At 43.6% G+C, this 13,267-nt stretch overlaps 1 long non-coding RNA gene across 3 annotated transcripts in view; it reads right to left on the bottom strand.

Annotated features, from left to right (window-relative positions):
- Nucleotides 1–13,267, bottom strand: part of LOC308478784 — a 133,316-nt gene that overhangs the window by 38,168 nt on the left and 81,881 nt on the right. For 2 of the 3 annotated variants that reach the window (XR_013987268.1, XR_013987270.1), the window contains one exon: nt 6,069–8,899. The exons of the other annotated variant lie outside the window; for it this stretch is intronic. This is a non-coding gene — a long non-coding RNA (uncharacterized lncRNA). Of the gene's footprint in view, nt 1–6,068; nt 8,900–13,267 lie in introns of those variants that run through there. 3 annotated transcript variants of the gene reach the window in all.

Below are 13,267 nucleotides of genomic sequence, written 5' to 3'. Positions count from 1 at the left end.
GATGGGAATTATAGTCCCAAAACATCTGGAGGGCTGAGTTTGCCTATGCCTCACCTAATGAAACTGACTGGGAGAATGGACAAAACAAAGTACCATTTCATGTCAGGTATAATGAACTTGTAGACTTCACTTACCACACAAAACTGTCGGTCAACATTCGCCCAGCTTTGATAGCTTTAACAAGTGCTTAGACAAATATATGGGTGATGGCTCTACCTGTGGCCAAGCAAAATGGATTCTCCAACTCTCCTTACCACATCCAAAGAATGACGGTGGGCAACTGCTTTCAGGCTCTGTTTGTAAGGTTTCTCAGATGCATGTGACTGACAGAGTGCTGGACAAGATGGAGCAATCATCTGGATTCCCCTCGGTTTGTTTTAGGTTCTTACCGCAAGGCAAATAGCATGAAGGCATTAGAATTTTTAAAAATATATATCTAAAATTGGCATCCTGCTTTTGTATCCAAATGTTGCTCACTAGGATGAATAAAAAAAATCCTTCCAGTAGCACCTTTAAGACCAACTAAGTTAGTTCTTGGTATGAGCTTTCGTGTGCAAGCACACTTCTTCAGATACCACACTTCTTCAGATACCGTATCTGAAGAAGTGTGCTTGCACACGAAAGCTCATACCAAGAACTAACTTAGTTGGTCTTAAAGGTGCTACTGGAAGGATTTTTTTTATTTTGACTATGGCAGACCAACACGGCTACCTATCTGTCACTAGGATGAGTAACACAAGTGAGCAAATGATACGATGGGAAGGAGCTGAAATGAATACTCAGCATGTAATCAAGATTATTGTTGCAAAGGGGACAAGGTGTTTCAAAGAGTCTCTCCCCTAACATTCAGGAGTGTGTGTGGGGGGGTTTTTGGGGGGGGGAGAAGGGGACAAAAGCAAGCAGTGATAAAATGAAAGATGGGTGTGTTAATTATTTGGGGTGATTTCTATCACTGGTGATGATCCATACATGGAACAGCACATGTAGTCCTATAGATTCCAACCCTGTGCATTTTACTGAGGAAATTGGTGATTGATATGCATATTTATGCAGCGCGCACACACACACGTACATACAAGATTTTCAAGTGAAAAGCGACTCTAAAACAGCAAGGAATGTGTCTGAAATTTTCACAGCCAACGAATCGTCCTCTGCTGGGGCTCTCAAGACGAGGATTATGTGACAGAGCCATTTAACTACATGAGCCTCTTAAAAGCTTGGGCAGTAAAGTTGTTCACTTGGCGGAGATACTAATAGGCCGAGAAGCCTTCGTGTTCAATTTTAGCACCTTCTGTCTCTCTCATTAGCGCCTGACAAGGCCCTCTGCCACTCAGTGATTGCAGCAGGAACTGATTACAGCCACAGAAGTAGTATCCATCCTGCGCCTGCCTTTTCGTGGGCTATTATGCTATATACTGCAGAAGTTGCTTTCTGATTTGAACATCAAACAGCCAGCGCATAATCCCAAATTCCGGCAGCTATGCCTGAACATCTTTAAAAACTCCTTTCTTCCATTGATCACACACATACGCACTGCCACCCTGGAATAAAGTCTGATATCCTAATTCAGGGTTACTTGCATCAGAGTAAGACTAGGTACATTATGCACATTGTATCCAACTTTACACAAATTTGTGGGATGGATTTGTAGAGTGTTCAATGACAGAATGGGTATAAGGAGGCATGGGGTCCAAGCATATTGCGGGTGTAGCAGTTTAGTCTGTTCTCTCTCATGGGCACAGTGCTATTGTGGAAGGAAGGTTTACCTGATGGAGGGCAAATTTAATTGAAAGCAGCAAAAACACAGAGGTAGGATTTTTGGAGTAAATAGGAATCTTTTCATTGCATATTGTGCAAATAATTATCTGTCTTTTTGGAAAGTTGTCTATGAGTTCTCTATGCATTGAGACGCCTCTTAAGAGATCCTAACCAAATCTGGTATGGTGGTTCCTGAGACTAAGGAGCAGGTTTTGGTCTATGTCTGGATAGAATCACGCACCATTTTGAATCAAGGTGGTGGGCCAAATCCGTCAAAGGAGCATTGATTTGGACACCTGTTAAGATGCCGTAACCCAATTCTGTATTGTGATTCCTGAGATGAAGAAGCAGGTTTTGGAATATGTTCACCTACCATTGGATACCATTTTGAATCAATATGGAAGACAAAATCTTTCAAAACGGCAGTGATTTCGACACCTGATTTCTGCACTGTTATACCAGGAATGCAAAATCTGGTAATATTAACCAATATAGGTAAAGGTGAAGGGACCCCTGACCGTTAGGTCCAGTCACAGACGACTCTGGGGTTGCGGCGCTCATATCGCTTTACTGGCTGAGGGAGTCGGTGTACAGCTTCCAGGTCATGTGGCCAGCATGACTAAGCTGCTTCTGGAGAACCAGAGCAGCGCACGGAAATGCCGTTTACCTTCCCGCTGGAGTGGTACCTATTTATCTACTTGCACTTTGATGTGCTTTCGAACTGCTAGGTTGGCAGGAGCTGGGACTGAGCAACGATAGCTCACCCCATTGCCGACCTTCTGATCGGCAAGCCCTAGGCTCAGTGGCTTAGACCACAGCACCATCCGCGTCCCATTAACCAATATAGAATAGGTCAAATAAGTTCATGTAGAGTTAGATAAATATGTGTTTTGGGGTTTTTTTAAAACTTCTTTTTGTAAATAAATAATCTATTATTCTGATTTAAATATTTACTTTAAAAAATAGTTGAAAAAACAACTGCTAATTTTCCCAGCATTTCTGTGATTGAAAAAGAAAAGAAAAAGAAACTGTTATAACCAAATGCATTTGTATGATCTGAAACTTGGAAAGGTGGAAACTGCTGTCCCAGGATCCCCAAACGTTACCCTTGTTCTATGCTGCTTCCTTGATAGCACTGTAATTGTATTTGTATAACTGGAACAATTTTGGAATGGCGGGCCAGATCCATATCTGCCCTCAATCTCACTGTCAATCAGCTGGCATCATTCTTGCACCCGGTGATTGACAGGCACCTCATCCACCAGTCAAAGTCCCTTCCACAGTGCTTCCCAAGCCCTATGCTCGGTGCTTCCTAAATGCTGAGCATAGGGCTGGCAAAGTTGCCCTCTTCAGTGACTGGTTGCCCAATTGAGTTCCCCATGGGGGACTCTGTCACACAGCTGATCTGGTAGCCTTGAAGACATTGCCCATCAGCTGGTGAGTGGTGACTTCAACCCTGCTTCCCGCACAGATCTGTTATGTGATCTGTCATGGTAAACATGAAGCCCAACCCTTAATTGTCAGTCAAGAAAAAAAGAGATGCTATCCCTGGGCAAAATGTGGAAAGGTTTCCTGTTGGAGGATTCTGTAAAACACACAGACAAGACCACCCATTCAATTTCTATCTGAATAAAGTTTGCATAAATTTGGCGTCTTGTTCATGGATAAACAAAGAACCATTCCAGAGATGTCAGTCAATAGTCTTTAAAAATGTTCTTTTATATATGAAAAGGAACTGTTCCGTCTAGCGAAGGTGAAGATTTGCTTTGTGCCAAGTACTTTTGAGTCAGAGCTTCACCACATATGACAGGTAGAATTTTCCATCTTATTATCCTCAGCGTTATAGAATCCATCAGAGAGAAAGAGATTTGACCTTCACCTCAAATGTGACAACCCTCAGCCGAATGGGATAAAATGTTATGTAATCTGAATATATATCTTCATTTTTGCTCGACAGATAAATGCCTTTTGTCCTTCCATCCAAGAATAATAATACTACAATCCATGTAAAATAAGATACAGGACTCCACTTTTTGTATTTTTCAACTATTTTTGAGTGCCATTCTTCTGCCGGGAAATATGATAAGTTAATGCCTTGGCAATTACTTATCAACCATGCAATCGTAACTGAATTAATGCCTAGATATCGCTAGACTTCAGCACTCATCAGCACCTGCTAGCATGACCAATGGTCAGGGATGATGGGAGTTGTACTCCACAAACTAAAGAATTCTGTATGTGGTTTACAAAAATTCATTAACAGCAATGTACAAAAATTCAACACCTTCTGATACTGTAGTGTCTGAAATGATATTTACAATGCCAAGATAATGACAAACACAACTCCATATCTTAAAGCCAAACAGTCCAGATATTCCTGCAATGAGTCCAAGAGAATAACTCTCTATGTGTATAATGGAAAAGGTAAACGTCCCCTGGATGGTTAAGTCCAGTCAAAGTCGACTATGGTTGCGGCACTCATCTTGCTTCCAGGCTGAGGGAGCCAGCGTTTGTCCATAGACAGCTTTCTGGGTTATGTGGCCAGCATGACTAAACCGCTTCTGGCGCAACAGAACACTGTGAGAGAAACCAGAGCACATGGAAATACCGTTTACCTTCCTGCTGCAGTGGTACCTATTTATCTACTCAAAGTAGCATGCTTTCGAACTGCTAGGTTGGCAGGAGCTGGGACAGAGCAATGGGAGCTCACCCTGTTGAAGGGATTCGAACCACCAACCTTGTGATCGGCAAGCCCAAGAGGCTCAGTGGTTTAGACCACAGCTTGTTGCTGGTGCGATTCTGATGGAACTCTGACAATGAGATAACTGGATTTCAATCTCTGTTTCGTGAATCTTCTTCTGGTTGGCCCCTGAAGGAACCATGCAATGACAATTCAATGCTCAACCAAATAGGTCAGCTCCAACCTTGAAAAGGCACTTCACTCTTTTTGAAAAGGCTGGTGGTCAGGGATGATGGGAATTGTACTCCAGCAGCTGCTGGAAGACCAGAAGTCTCCCATCTCTGGCTATCTCATCACCAGATTTGATTTTGGTCTCTGTTTGGAAACTATGGGACACCATTTTGAATCAAGATGGCAGGCCAAATTGTTTCAAGCTCTGCTGGTTTGGATACCTCTTAAGATACTGTAACTGTCATGCCTCTGCTTTAGGGATCATCTTCAAAGGAGGAGAGTAAGATAGAACAGGGGGATTCAGAGCATTCGGGGGTCATGACACCTCAATCTCCTTCGCAAGACACAGATGGCTTCTGTATGGAATTTTAGGTAGAGGAAGAGAGTCCGAGGGAGCAGCAGTGCAGGTCCAGTCAACTGCCTGATGATGAAATGTCAATCTGAAGAAAAAGAACTCATTGGGAGTAAGAGGAACCTGCTCATGTGTAGACTAAACTCAGGCAATCCAGTTAGCCTGCAGCTAAGCTCTGAAGGCTCATAGGTAAAACATCAGTTTGGGGAGTGATTTTGAAATTGGCATGGTGGGAAAGGGTGTCCCTCGCCAGTGGCGAAGCTGCATGCTCCGGCACCGGGGGCAGAGAGCAGGTGGGGGTGTGGCTGGCATGCATCCCGGGGGTGTATCATAGAGCCCATGGGGCATGGTGTGCATCCCGTGGGCATGGTGTGCCTGTCGCAGGGGCTTGGCACCCGGGGCGGGGTGTGTGTGTGGTGCTGGTTGGGGGGGCAGCCGTGATGGTACCCCCCTAATGGTGCCAGGGGCGATGTGCTCTCCCCCCCGTTCCTCCGCCAGTGTCCCTCACTTTCTCTTTCTCTCCCTCACACACACCAAGAGCTTCTTTTTTAAAAAATGGAAGCCCTCCATCACTGCGTTTCATTAAAAGAAAAAGAAAGAAAGCATCAATCAATCCCGTCACAGATCTCCCATGTAATGTGTAATCAATGCCTGTATTTGAGCAGAGGTAGATACATCACAACTCCAATATTTAGTATGGAGTACATCGTAGAATTTATTACTCACTGTCACATCAACTGATCTGTGATCTTTTTACTTAATCTATTTTAGCTGGCTTATGCCCGAAAGATAATAGAATTATAATATACTGAAAAAGGTCAAAGCTAATAAATATTGAGTTTAAGTTCTCCAGAAGTGGAAATTCTTAAGTACAAAACACCCAAGCCTTGTTTGTTTGTTCACCAGATTTATAGACTGCCCTTCATTGCATAGTCATTGCAAAGTGCTTTCCAACGTAAACATACGAAACATAATTCAGCCTGAAACCAAGCAATTGCAAATACCAAAGGGGAATCAAATATTAAACCTTTAGAAGCAAAACGGCAGCAGATCAGACACAGCTCAAACTTTAAGCATTGTTTAGAACCAGAGCAGGATCCATTCAGTGTTGACACACAAGTGTTCTGTACCACTGCACAATGAGTCGTGCCTGCTGGTGGGACAAGAATAAGGATGGGCCATCCAAACAGATATGCTTTATTTACCCAGAAATGAAGTCAATTTCATGTTCAAAATGGATTAGATTCCACATCAGGTTCATTCTGTACATTTTCCTGCCATGTTTTTACCCCTTTCTTGGCATTTGTTTTTTTTTAAACCCAACATTCAAATCAACAGAGCCGTATTTTTGAAGGCCTGTAGCAGCTTTCTTGCCAAAAGTTTTTAAGTCTAATGGCTGTTTCCCAGCTGCTGAAAGAATTATCCCACTCCCTGTATTTATAGCCTTGTAAATATGCAGCCCTCTAGCAGACACACACCAAAGAACAATGAAGAGCAATTCACAAGGGCAGATCTACTCATCCTACCAGCCCCATAGGAATTCTTGTTGATGGATTTATCGCAACCATTTGTTAGTGTTGTTTTTGTATAACAACTGCATCTTCATACTAAAGAAACCCTGGAGAACAATACTGTACTGAAGACTACAGAATGAATGTTAATTGAGAGCTACTTATGAAGGTAGGTGTTTTTAATAGATCGGCTCTTTGAACATTTACTATCAATATGTCACATTAGGGGAAAGAATCAACTATAAGAAACATCTTATCATGAAGATCAATATTTCAGCATTTCCCTCCTCAGACTAGGCTTTTGTGATAATTAACATTCCACATTAGAATCTGCTCACTTTTTAGACTGCTGGGGTAGTAAATGAAAGTTGCTCACAAAATTTTGTAGATAGGTTATATTTTTGTTGCCTTCGTCAATATGTATTATCCATCTCCTTCGAGTACGCAGACCAGCCAACTATTTGCATCTTGCCTGGTGGTAATGAAGCTACACTCTCTTAAAGCTGTCAAACTACAATTTATTAACAGGCTTGTGACAAAAGATTCCTAATTATCCAGGCTGAGTTAATTAAGAACGATGTGCTGCCCCGTATATCTTTATCTTTGTTCTACCTGTAAGACAAAAATGAGTTATTTAATCTCGATAATATATGGTTTGATTCTGAGGGAGTTGTAATCCATGTTGAGATGATATAGAAAACAAGGGATCTACAATGAGGCGGGTAGGATAGGAGATGGAGGGACTGTTACTGACTGTCGTGCTTTCCCCAACACTGGGATAATCACAATGGGATAAGACTGAGTAGTGGCATGCGGTGAAATCTTTCATAGGGAAATAGGGCTAGAGGTGTCAGCTTGCAAGGGTGATTGGAGAGGGGAAGCTGGTGTGAGCATCGTGCCACCCCCCCCCCCCAGCCAGGCAGAGCTTCCCCAACTTAGGAAAGAAGATGCTAGGGGAACATTTAGGGTACTAGCCTAGTCTGCCTAGTCCACTGACTGCACACCACTGAAACTGGGCCTAGAGTCACTGGCACCTAACTCCTACTAAACTAGCAAAAAAAGCTGTTACAGATACATGTTGGAAGCCTAAAGAGAAGGAAGGCACATTTTACCACATGTGGTGGAAGTGCAAAAAAAAAAAGCATATTGGGAAATGATTTATAATGAGTTGAAAACAATGTTTAAAATAACTTTTGTAAAAAAAACAACAACCTGAAGCTTTCTTACTAGGAATTTTAGGTCCAGAAATACCTAAGGATCAGAAGAGACTATTTATGTATGCTACAACAGCTGCACAGATGCTACTTGCCCAAAGATGGAAGGAGAACAATTTACCTACAAAAGAATGACTGATAAAGATGATGGACCATGCCGAACTGGCAAAAATGACTGGGGAAATCGAAGATCAAGAGCACAATAAATTTAATAAAGAACGGGGAAATTTATTAAGTTACTTGAAAGAACACTGTACTGTAAACAATCGAAAACATTGGCAGGATTTTAAAAACACTTGTAATGAAGCGGGAATTATGATAAGAATTGAGATTTAAGAAAATATGGAGAATATGATACCATGCGGTTTGAAAAGAATATCTGGAGAAACCATGGAGGGGTAGAGGGAAGTTTGGGGATTCTGAGAATGAATTTTTAAAAATTAAAAAGGAAAGGAAAGGAAAACAAATGAGTGTCTTTTCCAGTGACACAGTAGCAGTAAATTTGGCAGTGCATGAACACTTCATGACAACTTCCCCTCTACCCCGCCAAACAGCCATGCCCCTTTTAAGGCTGCACAGCAAAGGGCAGATATGTATAATGCTTTGCCTTCTGTGGATCTGAAGCTGATATAATTCTAGGTCAGTTTTGCTGGGTTAGGGCAACTAAAGTCATGAGTCTGCTTCCATTACTCTCCACACACACACACATGGCTCAATTTAACAATCTCTGTTTTCATAATGGCTGCCTTCTCCAAATGCTGAGTAAAAAAAGAAAGAAAGAAAGAAAGAAAGAAAGAAAGAAAGAAAGAAAGAAAGAAAAGGTATTTCTCTCTCTTGCTGCTTTTGAGATGCCACCTACAATCATCGTCCCCTAACTTTGGCTTTGCTTTTACAAAATCTTCATAAATAACTAATACCCTTCCGCACATGTTTGCATTGCCTGAAGAAACTTTGTAACTGAAAGCGACACCGCCTTTGTTATGGATTCCTGATAATTATTTTATCAAAGTGCTTCGTCTTTATAATATCGGCTTCTCACACAATGGAGCACTGCTTGTCGTTTAACGTAAATGAGTCCATGAGAGAGGCTGCGGAACAGTGGATGTTCCTCATTCGAAATTCTCTGGCTTGGTATGAAAACACTGCAAACTAGCTGAAGACAAAATGAAAAATGCAGGTCAGCAGAAGCTGCAGACTACAAAGGTCAGGTTAAATAAGAACAATTAAAAAAAAAACGCTATGAAATTGAAATGTATAAAACTTTGTCCTAAGACCCTTGGATTTGTAATTCCCTTTTCACCTGCGGTTCACCCTTCTCCCTTTCACACAAGCACCCCCATTTCGGTGTTTGCCAGCATCTATGATGCTTTCACAGCTCTCTCACACAGGTGGGTTGCCCCTCTCACTTCTGCAAGGAGAGGAAGAGCAGTGCCCACATCCCTTTCCACAATTATGACGTCCTCTTCCATTGAAGCGGAGACTTGCTGCCATGGAAGCATAGCCCAAGCTGCACAAGGGTGCAATTTCAAGCCCAGGTTGGGTACACTCAGGATTGAGAAAAACAGGGTATGCATGGTCAGATTCACAAGAATCAGGTGGGGGGGGGACAGCTCAGAGTCTGGAGGACTGCAAGGGAAAGAGCCCAGCAAATAGGTTCAGAGTTCCCGGGGTTCCTCATCAGGAAGATGAAACACGGAAGGCTTTGACAGGAGAGAGAGGGAGAAGGACATCATCAGATTGGATGATATATTCATCACCTCTTCAAAATTCCATGCAGAGTTAGCAAGAACACAAAAAATATTCTAAACGAAACAGTGGATGTATGATTTTTGTGGTTCATGCTGTGGCCACAGACATGTGATTTGACGGTGAGTTTGGGGTAGCCCAATGCAAAAATCCTGAGGATCCATGTGGATCTTCTTGGGATACTGCCAGGGAGACAAAGTCCATCTCGGCCCCCAAGTCGTCTCCGGACGTCCATTGATCTCTCATAGATACAGTATCAGCAATTAGTGACACAAGCTCCAGAAATAGCCTGCCACATTCCAGAACTGGTGCACGCTCTATCAGCAGATAATGCACAGCGAAAGATGCACGCAGGAGAGTATTATTTACAAGTTTATTCAGTGTTGGTCAGAACAAAGAAAACATGACTGCCAGCTTCAGTGTCTCGGCACAGAGAGAGAAACGAAAGCAAAGACACAACAGAATCATCCTGTGAACAGGAAATACGCAGGCTGTGACACAAACATCCTGCTCCCTTTTAAGGTGGAATGGAAATATCCTAACAGATCCATGCTTTGTAACCACGTTTTTGCACCACTGCGGCCCCAGGCAACAGTGGGTGCGTGATTTTTTTGGTGCAAGCTGTAGCCATGGACATGCTATGTGATCTGATGGTGAATTTGGGGTGACCCAGTGCAAAAATCCTGAGGATCCATGTGGATCCGTGCTTTGTAACCACGTTTTAAGTGGCTTGCTTTAAAGGAGCCAACCGGACAGGAGCCGCTTACACTTGTGTAAGCGGCTCCTCTCCTCTCCCGCTTTGCTCCTTTAAAGCAATCAGGCTCTCTGTCCCTCTCCCCCCCCCACTCAGCGGCTCTTCTCCCGCTTTGCTGTTTCAAAGTGAGCCACGGAGGAGGGAAGGAAGGGAAACCATGGATCCTCTGCTCACGACTGCAGCAGATCCCCCCCGCCATCCGTAGGCATTCGCTCCATAACACGCACAGACATTTCCCCTTACTTTCTAGGAGGAAAAAAGTGAGTGTTATGGTGCAAAAAATACGGTAGTCTGCCACTCTGTGGAGGCCCACCTGCTTCCCTCCATCTTGGAACAATCATGTTAACTTTCCCAGAATGCCACTATATTTGACGCATTCTTGGAAATGTAAAAGGTTGCACTGATTGTAATGCTGGCTACTAACTGCTGCCACCAGCTAAGACTGCTGGAGGACCATCAGAGGATTGCCTCAAACTTGGAGCAGGCCCTGATCCATTCATGGGATTTTCCACTTCCTCACTTGTTTAAACTAACCACCCCTAGGGAGGGAACCCCCCTCCCCCATTTATGTAAATTCAGACTTAGAATAGACCTATTTGAAATCAGTGGGAATTTATCCCCAACTAAGTCCAAATCATTTCAATGGGTCTCGTCTGTATATGACTGTTTGGATCCAAACCATGAAAAATAAATATAGGAAGTCTCTTATATTTCTGTGATTATATTATATATATTAAATAAGTAACTTCAAAGATGCAGTTAGATAGATAGATAGATAGATATGAATCCTCGATACAGGTGCATTTAGCATCATTGCTTATTGTGACTCTTGGTCCTCATCCTCAGTTCTTGAGACCCTGCAATACTGAATATCCTGCCAAACTGGCCTCAGCCTCCATATTCCTTCTGCTCCAGAGATGTCCTCACATTTCCAATGTTTGTTTTTTTTTAAAGGTTTCATTTTGAAGCTGTGTCAACATGTGCACTTTCTTCTAAAGCAGAAGGGCAACACTAAGTGAACAAATGAGGACACACGGGCCAGATGTGAAGTGGAGGCGAAGGGCAGAGGGAGAGAGCAGAATATTCATTGCAGGTCAAAGCAAGGGACGAGGAGAATTTGTCAAACTGGCCACAGCACGCAGCGGCATAAAACAAATGTGCTCCATCCAGCTGGTCTTTAGAAGAGCCACAAGTGTCGAGTGACAGCTGCTCTTCTGATTGAAGTGCTCGCTTAAAAATGCCAGCTTCCACGCAATCATCCAGAAATGAGGGGCCGTCAGGACAGAACGAGCCAGGAACTGCCAAACGCTAAACCTAAACTGGTGCCAGCCTGTAAACCCTTTACGGTAATTCCAAAAGGTCTGGTTCAAAATGGAATGTTCCACCTGACAGCGTTTAGCATCACCTGGGCTGGCGTAATCCCATTGACTGCGCAAGTCGTTAGCTTTTTAAGTAGCGCCGCAGGTGAATAGTCTGCTGTTTCTTGGACTCCCAGCTAATCAATCACTATAAAGGAAAGGCAATAAATACTGAAAGAGAAATCTTCTTCCCCGGCCCTTACCCCCTTACCTACAGTTGAGTAGACGACGGCACACGATCCCTAGGCCTGAAGACAAATGAAGGGGCTGCTTTGACAGAATTACAGCAATACCTCTTTGAAATGGATTTTTCCCTGACCTTGAGAATTTTGGCGTGACTAAGTAATCTTTGTGTGTGTTTTTATCCTGTATCAAGACAGACTTGTCTTAAACCTGTGATACTGAAAGGGGAGGAGAGATAAAAGGCAGTACGAGGCATATTTGAACATTAGCAGTGCGGGGGTGGGGGGGAAGCCATTTCTCATGGAAGGAGGGAAGACTGCCAGGATGCGGAACAATCTGGCATCTCTTTGTTTAAATTTTGATGGCATTTGGCACCTTGGGGGGACGTCATCTGCTTTCCTGTGATGATGGCGAAACTGCCTCTCAAAGCTGGGGAGGGTTGTGACTCTTTTTGAAGCTTCTTTCCACTATGTCCACTCATTTGAATGGCATCTTGGCATTTAATTATCTTCAGAAGTTGGAATCTCACACCTTGCCTCATTAATCAACAACCTGTGGTGGGTGATAAGAGCTCAGTTCTCCAAAAAGAAGCACCTCTGAGCCCAAGACAAGATCAATAGGTATCCTCCCCTCCCTTGGAAAGCTTTCAGAAGTTATTATGAAAAGTTATCAGCTTTAGCTTCTCATATTAGCAGTTAATTACAACTCACTGGGTGCGGCCAAGGGTTGCCATATTTCAAAAGGCAAAATGCTGGACACAAAAAGCTGTTGAGCTTTTTTAGGACAATTGCCTGATAGCCATGTTGCTACCACCAAGCCTGAGTCCGAGCCACAGCGTTAGTCACCGGCAACAGCACCAGAGCCACCTGTGTGCACGCACACACACAAAAATTATAAGCCCCAAACCCAGGACATTTGCTTGTAAAATTCCCCCCTGGACGGTCATGTAGTACCCCCAGAAGAGGACATGTCCGGGAATTCCCAGACATATGGCAACTCCTAGCAGAGCCACTATGCTAGCTTCCCAGCAGGCGGGTGTCAAGTACGGGAGTTTGCCTCTCCCTTCTGGTAGCTCACCAATAAGAATTAATGAGCATCTGGTAGATTTATAGTCTTTTTATTACAGTATGATGTTGCGAACACAGATCGGCATCTCTCTCCAAGGATCGGGGTTGCTCACTCTGACTCCTCCCCCCCCCCTTCCGCAGCAAGTAGCATGCCAATGGGATGTCTCTCTTCCCCTGTGTCTCTTTTGTTCTCTGACATGCTCAGACCTCCTAGTTCTGGGGCAGGGAGAGGGTTCCCCCCCACTCTCTATTGATGTATTGCCCAGCTGCTCCCTCCCTTCTGGGTGCTCAGCAACTAAGCTGGGTAGCTCTGTGTCTGCCTGACTCTCTGATTCCAGAAACGCTGAAAGCAAGGGGGGCAAATAGTCCCCCTCTTCTTCTGTTAGAAGCTGATCTCCCTGCCTTCCCCAATC

Source organism: Podarcis pityusensis, assembly GCF_964106645.2.
Source record: "Podarcis pityusensis genome assembly, chromosome: 6".
NCBI classification, from domain to species: domain Eukaryota; kingdom Metazoa; phylum Chordata; class Lepidosauria; order Squamata; family Lacertidae; genus Podarcis; species Podarcis pityusensis.
This window is presented reverse-complemented; position numbering and strand designations above follow the sequence as displayed.